A 9,541-nucleotide genomic window follows, 5' to 3' on the forward strand; every position below is an offset into this window, starting at 1 on the left:
CGGGACCCTTTGGATCCTGCTGTGGAGATGTGTCTGTGGGAGCAGAGTGCCCAGGTGCCCTCAGGGCTGTTCAGCTCATTCCCTGGGTGTCCTGCAGGGCTGCAGGGTGCTCTCCAGAAGGGCACAGCTCTCCTGTGCTGTCTCTGGGCTGCCTGGGATCCCCATGGAGGAGACAGCTCAGTGGCAGGGCCAGGGAAATGCTGCTGGGCAGCTGCACCTGGGCACTGCAATGATCCCTCTGTGCACCAGCCTGGCAGGAGAGAGCTGAGATCCTCATGAGGCACTCTGGGAGAAGGCGAGGGCTCTGTCCATCTGCTCTCTGCCCAGAGCCCTCTGCCCTCAGCACTGCCCTGTTTCTCTTAGGGGAACTCCTCTGGGTGCCTCTCCTTCAGCTCCAAGCTGTCAGCAAGGTGCAGCTGAGAACAGCCCGGATGGGCAGAGCTGCTCTCTTGTCCCTGCACTGAGAGTCCATCCCTGTGCCTCTCACACCCACACGGTTTCATCTGCAGTGCTTTAGAAATGTCAGGGGTTTCAGACACCCACAACCACTCCTAACTGTAGCAGGTGAAGCTGGATGAACAAATACGAGGAATTTCCTCAGCTCAGTTCTTCAGATGGGCAAATTGCAAACAGCAGGACTGAAAAGCTTTCTGGTGTTTGACGAGTCCATTTAATTGGTGATCATCCAACATTCTCAGTTGCCTCTCACTGGACAGGACTAAGGAATCCTTTGGAGCCCATTTGTAAGTCCCTGCTCTCAATGCCTGCAAAACCCAGGGCCCAGGAAAGGGGAATGCAGAGAAATGTTCCTAAAAAGAGAGACTCTGAATGTTGAATTGCTATGAGATATGTAATAGATTTTGCTCTGCATCTGGCCCAGCTCTGTCCTGCCTTTTCCTCCTCAGCAGAAAACCATTTCCTGACGCAGCAAATGTCCAACAGCAGCTCCATCAGGCACTTCCTCCTGCTGGCAGTGGAAGACACGCGGCAGCTGTGGCTCCTGCACTTCTGCCTCTTGCTGGGCATCTCCCTGGCTGCCCTCCTGGGCAACGGCCTCATCATCAGCGCCGTAGCCTGTGGCCACCACCTGCACACGCCCATGTTCTTCTTCCTGCTCAACCTGGCCCTCAGTGACCTGGGCTCCATCTGCACCACTGTCCCCAAAGCCATGCACAATTCACTCTGGGACACCAGGGACATCTCCTACAAAGGATGTGCTGCTCAGCTATTTCTGTTTGTATTTTTCATTTCTGCAGAATTTTCCCTCCTGACCGTCATGTGCTATGACCGCTACGTGTCCATCTGCAAACCCCTGCACTACGGGACCCTCCTGGGCAGCAGAGCTTGTGCCCACATGGCAGCAGCTGCCTGGGCCAGTGCCTTTCTCTATGCTCTGCTGCACACAGCCAATACATTTTCCCTGCCCCTATGCCACGGCAATGCCCTGGGCCAGTTCTTCTGTGATGTTCCCCAGATTCTCAAACTCTCCTGCACATACTCCTACCTCAGGGAACTTGGGCTTCTTGCTGTTAGTGCCTTTTTATCATTTGCCTGTCTTGTCTTCATTGTTTTCTCCTATGTGCTGATCTTCAGGGCTGTGCTGAGGATCCCCTCTGAGCAGGGACGGCACAAAGCCTTTTCCACCTGCCTCCCTCAGGCCGTGGTCTCCCTGTTCCTCAGCACTGCAGCCTTTGCCTACTTGAAGCCCCATCCCTCCATCTCCTCCCCCTCCCTGGATCTGGGAGTGTCAATTCTGTACTCGTTGGTGCCTCCAGCCCTGAACCCCCTCATCTACAGCCTGAGGAACCAGGAGCTCAAGGATGCCCTGAAGAAAATGATGACTAGCTGCTTTTGAGAAGCAAAAAATTGCCTGTTTTCTTTTGCATATCTTTTGGAATGGAACTCACAACAGGCCCAACAGGCCTGCCCAGGTCATTGGTAGTGTGTAATGGGGTTTTCTGTTATAAAATTATACTCAATAAATTTTTTTAATCACCCACATCAAATTCACTGTCTGCCTCTTGAATTTGTCCCAGAAGCTCTGTAAACCAGTGTTTGGACGATAGCTGCATTTGAAGAAAATAAAGTACCTTGAAGTTCCTGTTTTATCAGAGATCTCAACTCTGAGACCTGCATGAAGTTAAAGGGAAGAAGGGAATAAAAATTCCCAGCAGAGCAGAATGGCCAGGGAGCAGCAGGGATTGGTCCTTTCAGAGCTGCTCTCCCCAACTCCAGCCTGTCCTTGCCAGCCCTGCTGTGGCTGTAAGGCCGGAGTGCTCTGGCAGCTTGGTCACTGTCCTGCTGCGTGTCCCTGCTGTGGCCACAGGCAGGGCCAGGCCATGGGCACTGCTGGGACACAGCTGGGCTCCAGCACAGCAGCTCCAGCAGCAAAGGGCATCTCCTGAGGGCAGGGCAGGGAGGCTTCGCTCCCCTCCAGAGCTGCTGTCAGCAATGTGCTCCAGGAATGCCCTGGCACAGCAAAGCCCAGGGCCTGGGGCTGGGGGGGAGTGTGCAGGGGGGCCTCACAGCAGTGTCCTGGCACAGCCAGAGCTCCTGGCATGGACCTGAGGCAGCAGCAGAGCAGGGCCTGGGCTGTGTCTCTGTTCTGGGACAGCCTGGGAAGGTGCCCCAGGGCAATTGTCCCACACCAGCCCCTGCAACCACCATTGCCAGCACTGGCCTCTCCCCACCTGCAGGAGGTTGTTTGTCCCTGCACAGAGGGACACCAAGTGACCAGGCCAGCAGGCCATGTTTGCTCTGTGCTGAGGAGATCTCAGCAGTGCATCCTGTGTGTGTGAGGGGAGATGAACCCCAGTGAGCACAAACACCATCAGCAGCACCCGGGGATGGCACAATTCCCGTGGCACAAACAGTGCCTTGAGGCCACTTCACTCTGAGAGTAACGTTGTCTGGGAAAACACCTGAATTCTTTGCTGGGTTGTGGTTAGGACTGCATGGAGAGAAATATCTCAGGCAGGGAGGCTCCAGGAAAAAATGCTGAGGGCAGCCATGGACTGCACAGAGAGACATTGGATAGAGTGAGGGTCTGTGGGGAGAAATCAGAGCTGCCTCCCTTCTGAACCAGCCCGAGGACCTGGACAGGGCTGTGCTGTTTTCTGGGCACTGACCTGGAATTGCGGGAGGTGGAAAAGGCCTTTGGTGTCAGGGCTGTTGAGAAGGCTGGGCAGTGTCACTGTGGGACCTGTCTCAAACCCCTTGGAAAGGCCAGAGCCATCCCAGAGGGTCCTGGGCACTTGGGAAGGGCAGACATGGAACCAGTCTGCACACAGGGCAGGGAGGGGCACTGGGAGAGTCACAGCCTGCTCAGGCTCAGCAGGGAAGGGGATGTGGCAAATCCTCCTGCAGCCATTCCAGGCACTGGCAGGACAGGACAGGGACTGCAGAACCCACGTGGGAGGGAAAAGAAGGGGATGTTGTGTGCTCAGACTTCAGCCAGGCCTGGGACAGGGTCTGCTGTGGTCTCCTCAGAGCCAGACTGGAGAGAGCTGGGCTGAAGGAGTGGAACATGGGCTGGGTGGGAATTTGGCTGAACAATGAGGCTCAAATGTCATCCATGGTACAGAGTCCTCTTGGCAGCCACGCCCTGGTGACACCCCTCAGTGACCAGCCCTTGGCCACCACTGTGGAACATTTCTATCGTCTCGAAAATGGCATGAGATGTACTTTCAATTCCTTTATGGATGTTGCCAGATTGCAGGGAGTCTGTGACTGAACTGATCTCGTTAATGGTGACTCCAAAATGGAATTGGGCAAGATGACTGAGTTTGGTAAATTTGTCTTGCCTTCATATGCCAAGCAAGCCACAAGAAAGGGCAGAGAAAACTTATGCATCGGAAGAAAAGCAGTTCAATAGGGAAAAACCCAAACCCAACCAAAAAAACCCCCAAACCCAATAAAAAAAACCAACCAAGACTGACCCACAACAACACAAAACCCCCACAAACAAACCAACCACCAAAAAAAAGACCATACCAGAAGAAAAGCAAATCCACAGGAAATCACCTATCAGCAGAAAATGTTTGACCACCGTGTGGGAGGAGATGAGTCTGTATGTGTATGTGCTGTTTTGAAAGAAAAAATCTTGAAAAAGAAATTAATCTCCTACCCTCCTTCTCCCCCCACTTCTCTCAGATGATTGCTGATCATGGTGTGACACGGAATGGAACATCCCTTGGGTCAGTCCAGCCCAGCTGTCCCATCCCTGTTCCCCAGGAACACTTGCCCACCCCAGGCCCATAGGTTGGGGGGGTTGCAGACGCCTCATGCGGGGCGAGCACTGAGACAAGGACAGGAGACCAGAACATGATTTACTCTTGTCAAGAACAGTAGAACAGAACAGCTCAGCCTTGGAGAAACTGATTGAGGATGTACCTATGGCAAACAGAAGTCACACAAAATGCAAGCAGGATGCCAGCCCACCTCTGCAAGGCTGACAAAACAGAAGTTATGCAGAACAATAATATTGCCCTTTCTCAAAAGGAGGGGTCAAGGAACAGCCACCTAAAATGGACACTGGATGTTGAAGACAAAATACAAAGAACCATGAAAGGATTTCTGGTACGGGGTGCAACTATGTCAAATAAACTCAAAGGAAGTGGGGATAGCTCATCAATACAGAATTAATGTGTGTGATAAAAACTCTGTTCATTCAATGCTTAATGCATTCCAATGGAGGAAGGATGGCCCAAGTCACCACCATGCTGTAATAAAGAATACGTGCTTTCAAATACTGCAAACTCTGTTCAAAAGTTTCTATCCAGTGGATTTCAGTATCAGTGGTGTCCTTGAGTCCATTATGCCCCACAGTTTCATAATGGCCCCTTGGCTCCATGAGGCCCTGCTGTAGAACAATGAACCCTTGGTTCCATTGGGTTCCGTACTGCCAAAATGGCCTCCTTGGTTCTGCACTGCCACAATTCTTTCCTTGGTTCCACGAGGCCTTGGTGTGTCACAACAGCCCCCTGGTTCCATCAACTCCCACAGTGTCACCCTGGTCTCTTGCATCTGTAGTGTCACAATGGACAATTGGTGACAAGCAGCCCCGCTGTGTCACCATGAATATTTGGTTCCATGGGGTCCCACAGTGTCACAATGGCCCCTTGGTTCCACGAGGTTCCACAGCATCACCGTGGTCTCCTTGGATCCGCAGTATCTCCATGGACCATTGGTTCCATGTGGCCCTGCTGTGTCACAGTGGTTCCTTGGTTTCATGAAGCCCCACTGCATAGCAATGGAATCTTGTTCCCGTGAGGTTCTGTACTGTCAACAATGGTCTCCTTGGTTCTGGACTGTAACAATGGACCCTTGGTTCCATGAGGTTCCATGATATCACAATGGTCTCCTTGGTTCCACAAGGTTCCATGATGTCACAATGGTCTCCTCATGGTTCCACGAGGCCTTTCTTTGTCACAATGGACCCATGGTTCCTTTAGCTTCCATGGTGTCACCATGGTCTCCTCAGATCCAGATTGTCACAAGGGACAATTGGCTCCATGGCCCCTGCTGTGCCAAAATAAACCCTCAGTGCCATGAGGTTCTGTGGTGTCACAATGGTCTGCCTGGTTCAGCGTGGCCCTGGATTGTCGTAATGGCTGCTTGGTTCCATGAGTTCCACAGCATCAACAATGGTCTCCTTGTTTCTGCAGTGTCATAATGGACCCTGGTTCCATGAGGTCCCTAAATGTCACTGGTCTCCTGGGTTCCATGTGGCCCTGCTGTATCAACACAGCCCCTTGGTTCCCTGAGTTTCTGTATTGTCAGCTGTGGTAGCTAGGGAAGAGGCGCTGCGGAAGATTTCGCGATGTCACGGGAAGCTAGGACCTTCGGTTCCCCATAGATAAGACCCTCAGTTACTCATAGATAAGAAATTAACATAGGAATGTGGTCCCACTAACAATAGGAATGTTGCCCCACTGAAGCCAGTAACTTTCCATCCCTTACCCAGTACTTTTCCATTCCCTACTAACCCTAGGTAAGAAGGACAAACCCCTTTTTTGACGTAGAGACCCCTAAGACTATAAGACCCCATGAGAAGAAGTAATAAACGCCTTTTGACCGTCCACCACATTGGTGTCTGCGTATGTCATTGGCCCGAACGGCCCTAGAGAGAGGGCTGTCGAGCTGTACCTCAGAACCAGGTCGCCTGCCTTAGCATAGAAGGCAACATCTGGTGCCGGAACCCGGGACAGCGGCTTGCGCCCGGGAAACGGGAACACTCCTGGAACGAGGACGGCGGCTGTGACAGCCGGACTGATCGCAGCGGGGGGGACGCTCCCGGACCAGCTTGGACGATGGAAGCCATAGCGAAGGTCGTAACAGAGATGCATGCGCAATGGGGTATAGAATGTAAACTTAAGGATTTAACTCTCGCATTGACGAGATTGATTAATCTTGGGGCTATTGAAAGCCCCGTGGACGTCCTACATTCGGACGTGTGGGATAACTGTACAAAAGCCCTGGCGGAGGACGCTATGTCCTTGGGCTCAGGGAAAGCCCTAAAATCGTGGGGCAGAGTTGTCCAGGCTCTGAAAAAAGCTCGACAAGAGCAAGAAACCTGGAAAGCCGCGCGAGCTTGTTTATTAGCCGTGCCGCAGTTGGGGGTGGGCGCGGCGACACAAACCGCGGAGGTGCTTGACCCGGGCGGGCGCGCGGAGGCGCGAACGCCGGATCCCCCTCAGGGAGCGGACTCACCATCGGAGGGGGGGGAGCACACGCGGGTGTTCTGGCGGGGGCTCGCGGAAGAGGCGCGGAACGTGGCCAGAATGTCGGACCCCATAGGGACCGATAGAAACGCCCCCTCACCATATGCGTTTGAAAATGGCGCCGGACCGCATGGTCAGGGCGGAAAGGAGGAGGCGGGGGGCGGAAACGCAGTCAGCCCGCTGAACAACGCATGTGCGGGCGAGCGGGGGGACGGGGCGGCCCCCGCGGAGGCGCGTAAGACCAATCAGAGCGCTTTATTCAAATTAAGTCCTTGTAGGGCAAGGACCTCCCCCAGCAGGAGGCGGGGGGACCCCAGGGGGAGGGAACGGCCCGACCCCCGCAAGAAGGGGCGGGGTCGGAGCCCGAGGAAAAGGCAGAGCAGCCCGGAAGCGTCTCTTTACTCGACTTCCGGCTCGGACTCAGACGCGAGCTCGGAGCCCGAGACAGGGTCGGAGGATTCCGACTCAGATTCTAGCTCTAACAGAGAGAGAGCAGCGGCATGTAAGGTCACTAGCCACAACGCTCCTGCATGGGTGAAGGGGTTACCAGAGAAAAACCGAACCCCGCTTACAAACTGGCGGAAAATAAAAATGGCTTGCGCGGAATGGGCTCCGTCTGCCACTTTGGTGTTCCCGGTTCGTGTGGGGGGGCAGGCGGAAACCAAAGGATTTATTCACCGGTTAATCCAAAAGATGTGCAGGCAATTGTTAAAGCGATTGCGGATAAGGGAATTAATTCTGCCATGGTTCGCACTCTCATTGACGGCCTTTTTGGTGGAGACGATATGCTTCCCTTTGATATTAAGCAGACGTGTAGAATGATATTTGATGGTGCGGGAATGATCGTTTTTAAACAAGAATGGGAGGATAATTGCCTCAAACAGCTAGCCTTGGTAACGGGGGCAGACCACCCACTGCACGGCTCCAGCATACAGAGGCTAATGGGCACAGACCCCACTATGATCACCCCTCAGCAACAGGCTGAGGGTTTGCGTGCCCATGAGGTCATGACAACAACCCGTGCTGCCCGAGAAGCCATCCGTGACACTTCAAAAGTGGTAGCTAAACCATCCCCGTGGTCTCTCATAAAACAGGGTGAGAGTGAAAGTTTCACTCAGTTTGTGGACAAACTTCAGGCTGCATTAGATTCCTCTGCGTTACCCCCAGAGGCGAAGGGTCCCGTGCTGGCAGACTGCCTACGCCAGCAATGTAACTCAGCCACCAAAGACATTTTAAGGTCACTGCCACAGGGGTCCAATGTAGCTGCCATGATCAGACACGTTGCAAAGGAGGAACATCTAGTTCCCATTCAAGCAGCAGTTCACACCGCAATAACCAGCGTGATGGCGTGTCTTAAGTGCGGCCAGGCAGGCCACTTGGCAGTAAACTGCCCACAGCCAAGGCGCCTATCAGCAGATGCTCCACCACGCCAAGGGGGAGGTAGGGGGCCGTGCTGGGTGTGCGGAAGGAAGGGGCATTTAGCTAAGGAATGCAGATCCAGGTTTCAGGGAAACGGGAGAGGGAGGGGGCAGCCAGGCCGTATCCAGCCCCCTCCCACCTGGAATATGCAGCGGCCCAGCTACAGCAACCCCCAGTGGGGCAGGGGACCCTCATACCCTATGGCCCCACAGGGAGCAGTCAACTTTGCATCCCCTCCAGCAATACAATGGCAGAGTTGCGCGGCACCGCCCTCAATACCCTCGCACCCCCCACCGCCACAAGCCGCGCCGGAGTCACAGGAACAGCAGGGGACGTCCCAGAGCGGGATCCCTGGGTGGCCTTGGTCATGAAAATAGGGAAGGAACCCCTGATGGTGTGGGGGACATGCCGCCTTTATGGTAGTCAAGATCCACACGTCATAGGGTTCCAGTTCTGGGCGGACACGGGATCAGACTGCACGATTATTCCCCAAGCACACTGGCCCGGACATTGGCAAATCAAAGAAGTCCCTCCAGTGAATGGAGTGGGGGGGCAGTCCCGGGCATGGAAAAGCACCCAGCTGGTGGCTATAACACTTCACACGAAAAAGGGACCAGAACAGACAGTAGCAATTTACCCCTACATTTTGCAAAATTCTCCACCCCTGTTGGGAAGGGATGTTCTTTCCTTGCTAGGATTTCGGATTACAAATTTATCCTGAGGGCCACTGCCGTGCACCCCGCGCTGCCAATCAAATTGACTTGGAAATCATCAGACCCTGTATGGGTTGAGCAGTGGCCCCTGACAGAGCCTCGAATGGCAGCCTTGCTGGAACTGGTCGACCGCGAACTGCAAAAGGGTCACATAGAACCCTCCACCAGCCCATGGAACACCCCTGTATTCGTGATCCCCAAGAGGTCCGGACAAGGCTATCGTCTCGTCCACGACCTGAGAGAGGTGAACAAGACGATCCGACCCCTGGGTCCAGTCCAGACACTGCTACCCGCGAATTCAGCCATCCCCGAAGGGCAGCCGTGCGCAGTGCTGGACATCAAGGACTGTTTCTTTTCAATACCCCTGCACCCTGAGGACAGAGAACGATTTGCCTTTTCCGTGGCGTTTCGAAACGGCGAGCGGCCCAACCTTCGCTTCCAATGGAGAGTGCTTCCACAAGGCCTAGTCGACAGCCCGACCATATGCCAGATCACCGTGGACAAAGCACTGACGCCGGTCCGACACTCCAATCCCACCGCAACCATCATCCAGTACATGGACGACATCCTGGTTGCAGCACCATCAACAAGCCAAGTAGATGACCTGGTGACCACAATCACAGAGACCCTTCAAGCCAACGGCTTCGAGATTGCGAGCGCAAAGATCAAGAGAGGACCCTGCGTGAC

Source organism: Melospiza melodia, unplaced genomic scaffold, assembly GCF_035770615.1.
Source record: "Melospiza melodia melodia isolate bMelMel2 unplaced genomic scaffold, bMelMel2.pri scaffold_34, whole genome shotgun sequence".
NCBI classification, from domain to species: Eukaryota; Metazoa; Chordata; class Aves; order Passeriformes; family Passerellidae; genus Melospiza; species Melospiza melodia.